This window comes from Panthera onca, chromosome C1 (genome assembly GCF_046562875.1).
Source record: "Panthera onca isolate mPanOnc1 chromosome C1, mPanOnc1 haplotype 2, whole genome shotgun sequence".
In the NCBI taxonomy this organism is placed as follows: domain Eukaryota; kingdom Metazoa; phylum Chordata; class Mammalia; order Carnivora; family Felidae; genus Panthera; species Panthera onca.
The window spans coordinates 51,458,583-51,476,511 of NC_138346.1; the positions used below are offsets into that span (position 1 = coordinate 51,458,583).

Here is a 17,929-nt window from a genome sequence, read left to right on the forward strand (position 1 = left end):
AACACAGAGCACACATTGAAGATGCTCTGGTAGTGCCAGGACACAGGACACAGGGAACACTACACAGCAGGGCACAACAGGACCTCTCCTCCATTACCGTCAAGAACGGGAGACGTAGCTGACTTTCCTAACACACAGAAGCAGGAACAGAGGCTTAGACAAAATAAGAAGACAGAGAATTTTATCGCAAATGGAAGAATAGGACATGGCCATGGCCCGAGATCTAAGTGAAACGGATACAAGCAACATGCCTGATAAAGAATTTAAAGTGATGATTGTAAGGATACTACCTGGACTTGAGAAAAGAATGGAAGACATGAATGAGGCCCTTAACACAGAGATAAGGAATAACACAGCAGAGATAAAAGGCTCTATAAATGAAATGAGAAAGACTTGATGGAATGAACAGAAGGCTGGAAGCAGCAGAGGAACAAATTAGTGACCTAGAAGACAGAGTAATAGGAAGTAATCAAGGTGAACAAAAGAGAAAAAAAAGAATTATGCATAGTTAGAATAGACTTAGGGAACTCAGTGACTCCATGAAATATAACAATATTCATATAATAGGAGTCCTAGAAGAAGAAGAGAGAGAAAAGGGGGCAGAAAATTTATTTGAAGAAATAATAGCTAACAGCTTCCATAATCTGGGGAATATCTAGCTAGATCCAGAAGACATAGAGAACTCGCATCAAATTCAACAAAAGCAGATCCACCACAAGGCATATTTTAATGAAACTGGCAAAATATGGTAATGAAGAAAAAATATTGAAAGTAACACGGTAATTTGCAACAATGTGGATGGAACTGGAGGGTATTATCTAAGTGAAATAAGTCAGTCAGAGAAAGAGAGACATTACATGATTTCACCCATATGTAGAATTTGAAAAACTTAACAGATGATCATAGGGGAAGGAAAGGAAAAGTAAGATAAAAACCATAAGACACTCTTAAATACAGAGAACAAACTGAGGCTTGATGGGGGTGGGGAAAATGGGTGCTGGGCATTAAGGAGGGTACTTGTTGGGATGAGGACTGGGTGTTGTATGTAAGTGATGAATCACTGGGTTCTACTAATAGGTGTTTTATGTTTTTGGTGGAGCTACCCATTACAAGCTAAGTAAAAGGACATTTTTAAGATTCATTTTCATTTTTCACAGATGTTAAAATCTAAGCCTAGGGCACAGAGAAGAGAAGAGCCTGACTCACATTTGCTGAAGATTTATAACTCTGATAAAGGCTGCACCCAGAATGAATAAATAATGATTCTATTGTGTTTTCCCAGTTCAGTTCCATTAAAATAGCTTCAAAGTGAAATTATCATAGAATGTGCATTATAGGTAAACCACAGCTGGCTTGCCTGACAAAAGAAAGAGAAAATCAAATTATTTGAAATTATTTGAATTATATGAAAATAGATTTTCAGAGGTTTTGATTGTATTGAATGTTGCTTGGCTAAGTATATACCATTCCTAGCTTTGTGCTTAATGTGTCTCAGAGGCTGTTCGTTTGTTTGTTTAGAAGAAAAGTAATGTGTTGGTGGTAAGTAGAATGATAACTCCTGGGGTGATGTGGTGTCATGATGGCTAAGAATCCTACTTGTGGTGGATGGATATGCAGTAGCTAACGTGACACAATTGGTAGCTCTACTAATGGAATGATGTGAGGGAAATAAGGACTGTATACTAGTTGGCCTGCTCTGGAAGCCTTGAAGAAGAACCTTAAGCTCAGATCAGCCAGTTATCAACTCAGGATTCAGTGAAAGCCAGAAGGCAGGGTTTAAAGTGTCTCTTATCTCTTGCAGCCAGAGCCTGGACTGGGATAGGAACTGACATGTGAGAGTGGTCAAAATGCAAAGGAGATGGAGAAAGTAGCCTTGACAGGTGCCCTAAGTTAGCATCAGGGCCTTTATAGTGGAAACTTGAGAAATGGGATAAGGAAATTGGGTGGATGTGCTAGACAAGTTTGAACTTGTTTGTTTTTCAAAAAATGTTTATTTATTTATTTTGAGAGAGAGACAGAGACAGAGACAGAGACAAAGAGACAGAGAGAATCCCAAGCAGAGTCTGCACTGTCAGGACAAAGCTCATGACTTAAGCTAAAATCAAGAGTCAGACATTTAACCATCTGAACCACCCAGGCACCCTGAGAAATGTGAACTATTAATTCCCCTGGGCTCATTGTTCCTTGACCTACATGCTAGGGAAGAGCAACCTCTTCTTGCCTGGGGATGAAAGACCCTGCATGAGAGACCTCAACAGGGCCAAATGCCTTGCAAATGGTGCTTGACTTCCTTAAGACATATTCCTTCCTTCTGTCATTGCCTAAAAAGCAGAAACAAGAGTCAAAGCAGCATAGCTTGAGAGAGAAAGCCTGGGCATGGGGGCTTGGGAGGGGGGGAAGAGGATCGCTTACTTTCCAAAGAAATGTAGGAGATGGAAATGATGTACCAGCTGGAACTTTGGAATATGTGTGGGAGTACATCTTAAAGGCATTGGCCTAGGGCTTGTGCAGAAAACAAGGCTGGAAAGTGGAGAGTTTATAGACTCAATGTCTATATGCCCATGACTCAACATTTATTGGGCTAGAGAGGACACCAGGAGCCCATTGTAATATCCTGCTGACATGGCTCTTTGAAGCTAGGAGGAGAAGCCAGAACTTCTTTGACAGAACATTGAGGAACAGTGCTAGAAGCTCGGGAGGTAGGCATGTTAGAATGAATTTATTATGTGAGACTAGAAAAACCATCCCTGCTTCTCTTCCCTGGAAGAGCCCTGATAACACTTCATTCACTAAAGCAATAAGAAATGCAGTATTGATGGAGATATTGGCAACTTTGAGAAGTTCTACAGTAGCTGTCCTCTCTAGGCTACAGCTCACAGTTGGAGATTGCTATCTGTGGTTGTCAAGAGAACAGGAGAATGATAGGATTCCAGAATATCTGAGGCCAAATGGTTGTATTTGGACATAATTATTGTAATGGGTGACAAGGCCAGCATGGCAACTAGGAAGCCTTGGCCTACTGGGGTCTGTGCCAAGGGTTCATTCATCATGCTTCTCCTGGAAGAAGACAGATGGAAAGTCCATCAGCGTGTAGTTTGTTAACTTCAGTATATAAAAATGAGTTATGAAGACTGATATTAAAGGGAACAAAGGAAAATACATTCCATATCTGAGCCAGAGTGATCTGAGATAGTTCACAGATGCAGAGCCTATTGATTGAGGGAAGCCTCAGTTCTTTTGAGAAAGGACATTGAAAGGCTACTTCCAGTATACACAATAATATTTTCTTCAATCCTTACCCAGAAGGATTTGTATCCACCTATCAGATAGTGATACATTGAGTAAAGACCTTTCAAGGGGTTTTGGGTAAATAATTTGAGCTGGTACTTATGACAGGGGAGCAGAAGTGTTATCATGAGCCTTGGGTAAGGTGGAACTTTGGGAGAGCAGGTGCTAAATGGAGTCCTGGCCTAAATCTGTCACATAGTAAGTCAAACTCCTGGCACCAAGGAAAAGAATCATAAGTAAAACTGAAAACTAGGAGAAACTAGAGGTTAGTGTCACCCTCAAAGGCCTAAAGGACACAGGTTTATTTCCAACATATTTCCTTTCAATTCATCTCTTTGACTCATATAACAACCATGTGGATTTTGACAGATGAAGTAGACTACCATGGACTTAACCAAATAGTGGGTCCAATCACAGGTGTGCCAAATATTTTATCTCCACTGGAACAAATCAATATACCTGTGGTACTTGGTATTGATCTAGCAAATGAATTCTTTTCAATCCCTGTGAATCAAGAGTCTTTCAAGGTCAATTTACCTTTATGTTAGATGGACAGTGGTACACATTTACTATCCTGTCTCAGGACATTATTAATGCTATTTCTCTCTATAAAAATAAAGTCTACAGGGACTTTGATTATCTTAACATTTAACAGATCATTACCCTGGTCCACTATATCGATGCCATCTTGTTAACTGGATCTGATGTGTGAGAAGAAGAAATTACCCTAGTTGCCCATTCATGTCAGATGGTGGTAAAACCTCTAAGTTTCAGGGGACCACTTTATTGTAAATGTTTTCAGAGGTTCAATGACCTTAGATATTCCAGGACATTCTTTCCATGGTAAAGGGCAAGTTATTGTATTTTATACCTAGTCCAACTACGAAAACAGGCAGAGTACTAAGTGGGCCTCTTCAGATTTTGAAGAAAGCATACATTGCAATTAAAGATACCACTTTGACTCATTTATGGGATGACTTTGATGGTTGCCAGTTTCAAATTGGGCCCATGGAAAAAGATGGCTATGCAGAACGTCTAGGCTATAGTGTAAGCTGCCCTATATTTCAGGTGGATCCAATTATGTAAAAACCAGATAAGGACTCCATCTGGAGTCTCTGGAAGCCCCAACAAGAAAGTTGCAGCATCTAGGGTTTTAGAGCAAGACTATGTCTTCTGCAGAAGAAAATTACCAGTTGCACTGCTGGTGCAATGCTGGCAGAGACTGAATACCAGTCCATTAGCTAGCTGCTAACCATGACCTGGGTAGATCACTGACAAAAAGTTTGGATAAGCATGGTGACAATTCATTATTAAATGGCTCTATGTTCTGAACGTTAGAACATAGATGGTGATAGTATTAGGAGGTGGGGTCTTTAGGAGGTGATTAGGTGATGAGGGCAGAGCTTTCATGAATGGAATTGGTGCCCTTGCAAAAGTGGCCCAAATTGCACCCTGTACCATGTGAAGTCATAGTCAAAAAGACAGCTATCTATGAGAAAACAGATTCTCACCAGATACCAGATCTGCTGGCACCATGATCTTGGACTTGCCAGCCACTAGAATTATGGGAAATAAAGGTCTGGTGCTTATAAGCCATGCAGTTTATGGTATTTTTGTTACAGAATCCAAATAGACTAAGATAAACAGAAGTGGTTCTTTTGGGATCAGATGCAAGCAGATCACAAGGAAAATAAATTATGTTAACAGGTGACCCCAATTCTGTTTTACCTATCTTTGTTGTACCAACAGAATTGTAACTCCCTCATCTCACATATAAGGACTAGTTCACAGATAGGTTGACTCCATATGTGGAACCAAATGTGAGTTGCTTCCTCACTCTAATGCTGCTCAGAGGTGGCCCTAAAGAACAGTTGGGAAGGAGGGGATATTCCTAGTGAGCAGAGATGTGAGCATTATACATGGTTGTTTATTTTGTATGAATGACAAGATATACCTTCCAAGAAGGTCAGAAACTAGAATGGACAAGCTTAGTCAGAAAACTAGAATGGACAAGATTAGATTAGGCACAAAAGGTCTGAGTTAGAGGCATGAGCTGGACATACCAGGGTGTGTGTCTCTTCCTATATGATGATACTATCCACTGGAACACATTCAACACACAAGAAAGACTGAACAATTAGGTGGACAGAATGACCCTTCTGGTGGATATTGGTCAGCTTCCACCTTGAGTCACCTCAATTTTTGCACAATGAGCTCATAAACAGAGGAGCATTGGTGGAAGAGATGGAGACTGTATATGTGTTCAATAGCATGGAGTCCTCACTATGGCTGATCTAGCTACTGCTGCTACTGAATGCTGGACCTACTAGAAGCAGATTTCAGTGATTAGCTCCTGATACATTATTATTCCTCAGAGGTCAACCAGTTACTTGATGGTAAGTTGATTATACCAATACCTTTCCACTCTGAAGATGACAGTGATTCCTCCTTACATGAATTGATATCTTCTCTAGATATGGGTTTCCATACCTGCTAACAGTGCTTCTGCAATACCAGAAGCACTCACTCAATGTGTGATTTACAAAATCAATACCATATAACATCCCCTCTGATCAAAGGACTCATTTCATAGAGAAAGAGGTGTAAAAGTAGGTGCACAGGCAACAGATCCTCTGGTTCTATCACATACCCCATCACCTAAAAACAATAGGATAATTAGAATTATGGGATGGTTTAGCCAATGCCCTTCAAGACTGCCTTGAATCACTGGCTTATATATAATGAGGTTTTCTCATGGTTAAAATACACAGATCCAAGAACCAAGACATGGAAATAAACTGGTCTTTCTCACCATCTTGATGTCTACTTGTTGAATTTGCACGTCCCCTACTTGATATTTCAGCTCTGCTAGATGCGGAAATACTTTCACTCAGTAATGCAGTGTGTCCCTTGAGCCTGAAGTTGTGACTACTTCAAAAGAGTGAAAAGTAACTCCTGTTTTATTATGGGCTTCTCATGGCAGTGGACCAGCAGGTAAGAAAAGAATTATATTCATGAGGAAATGAACCTCAAGTTCATGAAGAGATAGGAGTGCTACTAAACAGTGGAACTGAGGATATGAAGCAGGTATTTCCATGTCTGGTAATAATAATGAACCAGCAACTGCAGTGATGATAGCATGGTAAGAACAAAGCAAATAAAAGTTCAGACTCTCAGGCTGAAGAGCTGTGACACTCCACTCTGTCACTCCACTAGGCAAGCAACTTAGACAAGTGGGGGAGGGATGGAGCAACTTGGCAGACAGAAGAGAGAAGAATATATATAAAGAATGATAGATAAGTGAGATGATGAATGTGAATTTTGGTTTGGGTATAAGTTGCAGCATCTGTAGTTTGTACCTCTAGCCCTTGTGTATTAAGCTTTTTGAAGAGGCCAACACCTTGAACTCTCAGTGACAGATTTCATTTAATGTAGGGCACAGGTGGATCTGAGTAGGACCAGGGGTGGACCATCTCAAGGTGCCTCTGGTGCCCTCACATCCTCTTGGTCATTTCTCTGAGTACAGCTGTGACTGGGGAGGACAGTTCTAAGTATGTTTGGACTCATTTTGCACCTACAGCATCTTGTTTCAAACATGTTGTATGTCTTTGATTTTAGTCTCAGGGCTTCTCTAATGCTGTGGATGAAGGAGGCTGGAATATAGATCTAGACGTTAGAAAGTAGATCTGTAAAAGTAAGTTAAAGTGTTTCCAGACTGGGGGACGTACTTGAGGACATGGGAGGGAAAGAGATTCCCTAGGAAGAATTTCAAGTGAAAAGAGAAAGGTCATGGGGAAAAGTCCCAAAGAATATGTAAAATATTTGTATGTGCAAAGAGGAAGACTGGCAGACAAGCTTGAAGAGTGGCCAGGGGTAATACCAGAATGCTTAATGTTTTTATTTAAGGATGACCTCATTTAGCCAAACTTAACCTTCTCAATTTTATATATATATATATATATATATATATATATATATATATATATATATATATAACATAACATATATATAACATAAATATTACCACACACGCACGCACACAAACACACACACTTTTTTGTAGCTTATAAAGCCCTTCTATGAGTTTTCACATTGGATATATACAGCTCAGCTGCAAAATTATACCCATTCTAGAGATAAGGAAATTGGATCCTTGACGTTATTGATAAAGAGATGATAGCTGGATGTTAAAGCAAAGCCTATCTTTTATTAAACTGCAGGAAACAACTGTTCGTCTTTCTAGACCTTGAATTTTAGTTTTTGGTTCAAGGTTTGCAACTTCAGGGTTCACATATTATATAAAAATTAGGTTTATATATAATATATATCAATCTTTATATACAGCCTGATAGTTACAGCTTTGGCCTGATCTATGTATCTTAAACATGGCAAATACATATCTAGTTATGCCTCTATTTTAACACTGTTTGTTGATTTATCTACTTGCAAAAGTATTTGTTAGTCACCCTCATGGATGGTCTCAGTTTAATGTAGAAGCTTCAGATGTTAGATTAACAAACATTGTTTCTCCTTTTGGGAAATTATAGACTGAAATAAATGCATAATTATAAGCAAATAACATGTATACATAAAAGATTAAAATATTCCTTTGGGTATTAGATATGTTTCAAATGTATTTTTTTCATGTAGCCCATAAAAAGAAAGTAAAATAAAAATGTAAAAAAAATCTTTAGTAATTTTTTTTTGTTCTGCATAGATAGCTAATGTTCAAAGATATTCTCTTGGGGGAAAAGGAATTATTCTGAATTTGAATTTTTAAGATGTGTGCATTTTTGTAGCAGCAACAGACAAATCTGCCACATTTCTAAATTTTAATGAGCATAGCCAGAAATGATTAAAATGAGATTTCCCCTCAATTTGGCGTTAAATACATGTGAGACTCTAGAGGGCACTCTATTCCTATTGTTTTTCAAGAGGTGGTGAAATTCTTTCAAATGCAGCAATGAATGCAGATATTTAAAATTCATCGTGAATACTTACAAGAAGGTTAGAGTATTTATGCAAGATTGTGAAATCAGTATGGATTAATGATACTTTTGTGTTTTGTGTTACACATTTTCACTTGGGATAGTTTATGTTCTTTAATGCCTGGATGGTAATTAAGTTCTCCAGAGAATATACGTACATTTCCAAGGTTAAATGTTCTAATACTTATAGGACTAATTGTTTTCTCTGCATTGTTTAATTATGTTTTACTTAATTTCTTTACTTGGTTATTATTGTTAGCAATAACATTATTATTATTACTATTACTATTAAAACCTTTTAGTCAGAATTTTGAGATGTTTTCTGGGAGTAGGATCATCATGATACTTTGATTTTCCCCTAATTACATTCACATTAAATATAATGCATATAATACATGGGAAGGCCTCATCCAGTGCCTGGATTACAGTTGGTGTTAACTGAATGTTTCTCAAGTCTGAATCCAAAGAATAAGAAAACTTTTAATGTTAATGAAGATATCACACTATCTGTATCTGTGCCCTCTTCTCTGGGCCTTTCATGGGCTAGGTGATAGTCAGAATCTAGTCACTTGGTTCTTTAATTTAGCTGAGAGACCATTTTTGTTTTTCAGTAGGTCTTAAAAAATCTGTATTGGGCTGCATTTAAATTCTAATTTTATATTAGATTAGATTATTAATTTAGAATATTGCATTTTAAATTCTAACAACCCTCACATTCCCCCCCATTGTTATACTTCACCTTCCTGGTGCATAAAAAGCTATGTGCATTTAAAACCTCTGGATACACCCAGAATCTTTTGTGGGCAGCAGATGTCTGTCTTGAACACCGTTTTGTGGTTCAATAAGCATTGTCTCATTAATTTGGTTTATTGGCCCTTATCTAAAAACCTCTTTAGTTTCCTGAACTTCCCATTCTTTACAGCTGGGATTTGATTTCCATTTGTAGGCTCAACTTTGCCAGACTTGACCAAGGGGAATTGAAGCCTTAGGAATAGCTCTGATTTTGCTTTCAGTGCTAATAACTTGTGTTATATAAAGCTCCCATCATGTACCCCATTTCCTGGAAGTGGGTACTGAGTTTTCTTCCATATATCTGAATTGTATTTTGGTAACTTTCCAGTTACTCAATGGATTCCTCCCCAAGTAACTTGAATCCTGTTTTACCTTCTAGGTCTGGAGATGGCCATTGCAGATGAACTATTGGGCCACTAGAGGGGGTTATGTTTTCTGCTGCCAGTTAGCCACTTTCTACATACTGTCACTGTAATTTTTCCACACCTTGTTGAATTCTCCTGACACAAACAGTTGCCCTCATACTCTTCACCTTGTAGTCATAATCCATTCATGTAGCACTTTCAAACACATTATTTAACTTACTTGTCACATCAGCTTTGATAATAAGCATTTATAAATTGGATACCATCACTCATTTTGTATAGATGATAAAAATGTGGCTGAAAAAGTCAAGATTTGCACCCATGCCTTCATACTACAGACATCAAAGCACTTTTTGTTAGTTTGTTTAAAGTAATTGCAACTGGTAATACGCTTTACTGCCTTCCCTGAATTTCTTGTTATTATTGAGTCTGCTTAAGCTCTTGCCCTACATTGTGAAGCCTTACTATTTTTTGTTCTGCTCTTTTTAATTTGAACTTCTATTCTGACTCTGACAAGTGGATTATTATTTTATTAGGAATGAGACTCACTATTCCCAAGGCTCAGAATATCACAATAAGCATGTAAAAGCATCTTCTTAGCTAGCAACTTGACATTCTCTTTTCAAACAGTGTATCACAAACTTACCAGAGAAGAATCCCCTCAGACCTTGTAACAGGCACAGATTGCCAGGTTACCAGGTTTTATCTCTGAGCACACTGTGGTTTATTAGGTCTGGAATGAGGTCTGAGAGCTTTTCAAAAAGGGTTGTAGACAGTTCTTATCTTCAAGCAAATTTCAAAATCAATTTTCTAGAGCACAATCTAGAATGGTGTGACATTAACCTGTTATGCTCACTTCCTTTTCTACATCTTTTTCTCTGTAGATGAATTGGAGCATCTTTCTTTCCTTTTTCCCTCCTCCACTGCTGAGCTCCTCCCGTCAACAACAGAATTTCATTGTGATAGCTTATCGGCCCACTGTGTAATTTGGGTTTGGAAAGCCACTTGATCTACAGATGCTCCTTGTCCTGAATAGAATTGGAAAAAATGATTCTGAAATTGTACCCACCCAAGATGATTTTACCCCATTGTATTTCTAAAGGCCACCCAATAATTATAGAGTTTTGGAACCAGATGATGTTGGATCTTGAATTCTTTTACTACCTTCTCAGAAGGAGGTGACATTTCTTTTCCTAAATAAACTTATTGTATTCTGCAGAAGTTGCCAGATTATCTCAATGACTCCTAAACTAAATTCTAGGAGGCCCTTGGCACACTATAAAAACAAAGCACACATATAAATATCCCACAAGAAAAATGAAAAAGTATGGAATTGTTATTTGTGTCAAGAAATAAGATGTTCTGGAAAGGAATGCCATCTAATGTAACATCTGCCACTGGAAGAGATTGGAAGTAAATACTCATCTTGAAAACTGAGAAGCTACCCATTGATGATTCTACACTGTCATGTTCTCATATAACTCTAACAGAGCACATGGAAAGTCACAAGGCCAAGAATGAAATCATATAGCTACTGTCTCTCCTGGAGTGGAGGTACGTTGGAGCATTTGCTGTGGCTCTCAGCTGGATAGGTTTAAAATCCTAATTCAGTCAGTTCCAGAATTGGGTTCAATTTAAGTAAAGCACAAACTCTTAAAACTAATGTTTAAAACCAGAGTGCCAATTTATTACTTTGCCATTACACCTGTGTTAAAAAGTGGAATCCTATCAACATAGCCAGAATCTGCTTTCACTCCATGTAAAACTGCATAGAAATGAATTTTATTACCAGAAAAACTGGTGGCTAAATTTACTATTTTTTCCTGGATGCAGTCTTGATAGGCACTGCTGATGTTTGGGAAAGACTGCCCTATGATTTTGTAGCAGTTCAACCTTTTTTTCTGACAAACACATAGTTTCTTCAGCTATATCACAACTTTTAATTGAGTTAACTCATGTTTCACTGATATGAGAATTATACTTTTTCAGGTGGCTTTGTTTAAATATTACTGTAATTATTCATGACCAATTTGACCTATATTCTTATCAAACTAACTACACAGAGGAGTAGGCTGACGTTTTTTCTTTTTTTTTTCTTTTTTTTAGCCCTATCCTCTTTCATTTATGTATCTTTTATATCCTCACATAGCCTATCAGAAGTTATTTTCAACTGAAACATGACATTGTATTCCCCAAATAGAGAAGATATGAATCACTAATGTGGCATATTTAAAAAGAGAGAAAATTAATTTTAGGCAAATGCTTTACTTCTGGGTGACATTAAGATGAACAACAATTTACCTTGTTAGGAGAGAGATAATATTGAAACATCACATTACCAATTCTGAATACATTGTACTTGGATTTAGCATAGTTCGTTCAGTACTGGCCACATATTATTTTTTTTTAATTTTCATTATGAATTGAAGACTTAAATAGGGTAATCTGAAAAAAATTTTATGTTTCCTTTACTTTAGATATCCATGGTTTTTGCCCTTTTTCCCTCTGGGCATAATGATTTTGATAAACATTGTTCCACTATTATTTGAATATCTGACAGGCTCTCCATTAATATTCCAAATAGCACAACAGTTGACTTTAGTTTGACAGAAAAAAGATAAGTGTACCCTGGCCTCCAATGTTATTGATGTGTTTTGAATAAGAAATGCCAACCATGTTTGTATGGTTTTATACAGATATGGAAAATATGAAAAGAAATAAATTGGCAGTGATGATTTTAAGATAAGTGACAATTTTATTAGAAAGAATACCCCAAAGAAATAATATTTCATAAGGCAAAAGGAACATTCACATTAAAACAACAATCCATAACAGAAAGTATATGAAAAAATGTAGCAGATGTGGGCATGCCTGAGGATGTAGGAAATTATTTATGCTATTTCAAATTACTATGCATTTGAAAATTGAAATATTTTAATACTATTATTTATATTTCAAATATATGTGTTCATATGATTTTTTCTTATTTTAGAATCCATTTATATTCAAACATTTTGAGGAATTTCACTGGCCTTGCTTATATCTTAGATAGGATTGGGAAAGAAAAGGAAACCATGTACTAGTCACTTTGCCACTTATGCCACCTCTTTTGTCATAGTTAATCATCAGCACAATTCCCTGAAGCAGGTTATATCCTTCCCACTCAGAGATGTGAAAATGAGGCACGGAATGATTTTGTCATGCTGAAGATCACAGACATAATAATTCCAGCAAAAATGACATTGTTAAACCCTCACAACATCCCATTGTAGTAAATAATGCTGTCATCCTCATGTTACAAATGAGGAAATAAGCTAAATGAGTTTAAAAGTAGCTTACTTACTCGTTAGTGTGGAGCCTATTTCCTTTCCTCTGAACCATGTCATGTTTGTACATCATATGGCCTGTTGTCAGCCAGTGGTATTATGAATTTCTTATAAATAATTTAGATAGGGGCCTCTGGGAAGATGGCGGTGTAGGAGGACGCTGAGCTCACTGTGTCCTACAGATCACTTAGATTCCACCCACACCTGCCTAAATAACCCAGAAAATCTCCAGAAGACTAGCAGAACGGAGTCTCTGGAGCCAAGCGCAGACGAGAGGCCCACAGAAGAGGGTAGGAAGGGCGGAGAGGCGGTGCGCTCTACGGACTGGCGGGAGGGAGCTGGGGTGGAGGAGCGGCCTGCCGGCCAAGCAGAGACCCCGAGTTGGCTGGCAAAAGCTGAGGGGCTGGACGGAGTGTGTTCAGACAGCAAGCGGGACTTAGCATCTGGGAGGTCATAAGTTAACAGCTCTGCTCGGAAAGCGGGAAGGCTGGAGGACAACGGGAGGGAGAGTTGCTGAGCCCCGGGAGGACAGAGCTCAGTTTGGCGGGGAACAAAGGCGCTCGCCAGCGCCATCTCCCTCGCCAGCGCCATCTCCCTCGCCCATCCCCCAGCCAAAATCCCAAAGGGAACCAGTTCCCCTCACGGAACTTGCTTGCACCTCGCAAACACCCAACGCTGTGCTTCTGTGGATCCTTCCCTCCGGTGGGTCTGACTCCCTCCCGGTGCCGCAGGGCCCCTCCCGAAGCAGATCTCGAAGGCAAAGCGAGCTGAGCCTGCCCCTCCCGCCCCTGTGCACCTTGCCGATCCACCACAGCTGATACGCCAGATCCCCAGCACCACAAGCCTGGCAGTGTGCAAGTAGTCCAGATGGGCCATGCCACCCCACAGTGAATCCCACCCCTAGGAGAGGGGAAGAGAAGGCACACACCAGTTGACTGTGGCCCCAGCGGTGGGCTGGGGGCAGATGTCAGGTCTGACTGCGGCCCCGCCCACCAACGCAAGTTATTCAAGACAGCACAGGGGAAGTGCCCTGCAGTCCCGCACCACTCCAGGAACTATCCAAAATGACAAAACGGAAGAATTCCCCTCAAAAAAAGACCTGGAAATAACGACAGCTAATGAACTGACCAAAAACGATTTAAACAATATAACAGAAAGTGAATTTAGGATAATAGTCATAAAATTAATCGCTGGGCTTGAAAACAGTATAAAGGACAGCAGAGAATGTCTTGCTACAGAGATCAAGGGACTAAGGAACAGCCAGGAGGAGCTAAAAAATGTTATTAATGAGCTGCAAAATAAAATGGAGACAACCACGGCTCAGATTGAAGAGGCAGAGGAGAGAATAGGTGAACTAGAAGATACAATTATGGAAAAAGAAGAAGGTGAGAAAAAGAGACATAAAAAAATCCAGGAGTAGGAGGGGAAAATTAGAGAACTAAGTGATGTACCAAAGAGAAATAATATACGCATAATTGGTATTCCAGAGGAGGAAGCAAGAGGGAAAGGTGCTGAAGGTGTACTTGAAGAAATCATAGCTGAGAACTTCCCTGATCTGGGGAAGGAAAAAGGCATTGAAATCCAAGAGGCACAGAGAACTCCCTTCAGACGTAACTTGAATTGATCTTCTGCACATAGCATAGTGAAACTGGCAAAATACAAGGATAAAGAGAAAATTCTGAAAGCAGCTAGGGATAAACGTGCTCTAACATATAAAGGGAGACCTATAAGACTCGTGACCAATCTCTCTACTGAAACTTGGCAGGCCAGAAAGGAATGGCAGGAGATCTTCAATGTGATGAACAGGAAAAATATGCAGCCGAGAATCCTTTATCCAGCAAGTCTGTCATTTAGAATAGAAGGACAGATAAAGGTCTTCCCAAACAAAAACTGAAGGAATTCATCACCACTAAACCAGCCCTACAAGAGACATTAAGGGGGATCCTGTGAGACAAAGTACCAGAGACATCGCTACAAGCATGAAAACTACGGACATCACAATGACTCTAAACCCATATCTTTCTATAATAACACTGAACGTAAATGGACTAAATGCACCAACCAAAAGACATAGGGTATCACAATGGATAAAAAAACAAGACCCATCTATTTGCTGTCTATGAGAGACTCATTTTAGACCTGAGGACACCTTCAGATTGAGAGTGAGGGGATGGAGAACTATTTATCATGCCACTGGAAGTCAAAAGAAAGATGGAGTAGCCATACTTATATCAGACAAACTAGACTTTAAATTAAAGGCTGTAACAAGAGATGAAGAAGGGCATTATATAATAATCACAGGGTCTATCCATCAGGAAGAGCTAACAATTATAAATGTCTATGCGCCGAATACAGGAGCCCCCAAATATATAAAACAATTACTCACAAACATAAGCAACCTTATTGATAAGAATGAGGTCATTGCAGGGGACTTTAACACCCCACTTACAGAAATGGATAGATCATCTAGACACACGGTCAATAAAGAAATAAGGGCCCTGAATGACACATTGGATCAGATGGACTTGACAGATATATTTAGAACTCTGTATCCCAAAGCAACAGAATATACTTTCTTCTCCAGTGCTCATGGAACATTCTCCAAGATAGATCAGATACTGGGTCACAAAACAGCCCTTCATAAGTATACACGAATTGAAATCATACCATGCATACCTTCAGACAACAATGCTATGAAGCTTGAAATCAACCACAGGAAAAAGTCTGGAAACCTCCAAAAGCATGTAGATTAAAGAACACCCTACTAAAGAATGAGTGGGTCAACCAGGCAATTAGAGAAGAAATTAAAAAATATATGGAAACAAACAAAAATGAAAATACAACGATCCAAACGCTTTGGGATGCAGCGAAGGCAGTCCTGAGAGGAAAATACATTGCAATCCAGGCCTATCTCAAGAAACAAGAAAAATCCCAAATACAAAATCTAACAGCACACCTAAAGGAAATAGAAGCAGAACAGCAAAGACAGCCTAAACCCAGCAGAAGAGGAGAAATAATAAAGATCAGAGCAGAAATAAATAATATAGATTCTAAAAAAAACTGTAGAGCAGATCAAGGAAACCAAGAGTTGGTTTTTTGAAAAAATAAACAAAATTGACAAACCTCTAGCCAGGCTTCTCAAAAAGAAAAGGGAGATGACCCAAATAAATAAAATCATGAATGAAAATGGAATTATTACAACCAATCCCTCAGAGATACAAGCAATTATCAGGGAATACCACAAAAAATTATATGCCAACAAATTGGACAACCTGGAAGAAATGGACAAATTCCTAAACACCCACAATCTTCCAAAACTCAATCAGGAGGAAATAGAAAGCTTGAACAGAGCCATAACCAGGGAAGAAATTGAATCGGTTATCAAAAATCTCCCAACAAATAAGAGTCCAGGACCAGATGGCTTCCCAGGGGAGTTCTACCAGACGTTTAAAGCAGAGATAATACCTATCCTTCTCAAGCTATTCCAAGAAATAGAAAGGGAAGGAAAACTTCCAGACTCATTCTATGAAGCCAGTATTACTTTGATTCCTAAACCAGACAGAGACCCAGTAAAAAAAGAGAACTACAGGCCAATATCCCCGATGAATATGGATGCAAAAATTCTCAATAAGATACTAGCAAATCGAATTCAACAGCATATAAAAAGAATTATTCACCATGATCAAGTGGGATTCATTCCTGGGATGCAGGGCTGGTTCAACATTTGCAAATCAATCAACGTGATACATCACATTCATAAAAGAAAAGATAAGAAGCATATGATCCTGTCAATCATGCAGAGAAGGCATTTGACTAAATTCAGCAACATTTCTTAATAAAAACCCTTGAGAAAGTCGGGATAGAAGGAACATACTTAAACATCATAAAAGCCATTTATGAAAAGCCCACAGCTAACATCATCCTCAATGGGGAAAAACTGAGAGCTTTTTCCCTGAGATCAGAAACACGACAGGGATGCCCACTCTCACCGCTGTTGTTTAACATACTGTTGGAAGTTCTAGCATCAGCAATCAGACAACAAAAGGAAATCAAAGCCATCAAAATTGGCAAAGATGAAGTCAAGCTTTCGCTTTTTGCAGATGACATGATACTATACATGGAAAATCCGATAGACTCCACCAAAAGTCTGCTAGAACTGATACATGAATTCAGCAAAGTTGCAGGATACAAAATCAATGTGCAGAAATCAGTTGCACTCTTATACACTAATAATGAAGCAACAGAAAGACAAATAAAGAAACTGATCCCATTCACAATTGCACCAAGAAGCATAAAATACCTAAGAATAAATCTAACCAAGGATGTAAAAGATCTGTATGCTGAAAACTATAGAAAGCTTATGAAGGTAATTGAAGAAGATATAAAGAAATGGAAAGACATTCCCTGCTCATGGATTGGAAGAATAAATATTGTCAAAATGCCAATACTACCCAAAGCTATCTATACATTCAATGCAATCCCAATCAAAATTGCACCAGCATTCTTCTTGAAACTAGAACAAGCAAACCTAAAATTCATATGGAACCACAAAAGGCCCCGAATAGCCAAAGTAATTTTGAAGAAGAAGACCAAAGCAGGAGGCATCACAATCCCAGACTTTAGCCTCTACTACAAAGCTGTCATCATCAAGACAGCATGGTATTGCACAAAACAGACACATAGACCAATGGAATAGAATAGAAATCCCAGAACTAGACCCACAAACGTATGGCCAACTCATCTTTGACAAAGCAGGAAAGAACATCCAATGGAAAAAAGACAGTCTCTTTAACAAATGGTGCTGGGAGAACTGGACAGCATCATGCAGAAGATTGAAACTAGAACACTTTCTCACACCATTCACAAAAATAAACTCAAAATGGATAAAGGACCTGAATGTGAGACAGGAGACCATCAAAATCCTAGAGGAGAAAGCAGGAAAAGACCTATCTGACCTCAGCCGTAGCAATTTCTTCCTTGACACATCCCCAAAGGCAATGCAATTAAAAGCAAAAATGAACTACTGAGACCTCATGAAGATAAAAAGCTTCTGCACATCAAAGGAAACAACCAACAAAACTAAAAGGCAACCAATGGAATGGGAAAAGATATTTGCAAATGACATATCAGACAAAGGGCTAGTATCCAAAATCTATAAAGAGCTCACCAA

General features: G+C 38.7%; 1 pseudogene; it reads left to right on the plus strand.

Moving 5' to 3' along the window:
• Positions 1-205: 205 nt before the first annotated feature.
• The window catches only part of LOC132671022 (transforming acidic coiled-coil-containing protein 3-like), a 146,218-nt pseudogene continuing 128,494 nt past the window's right edge, over positions 206-17,929 (plus strand).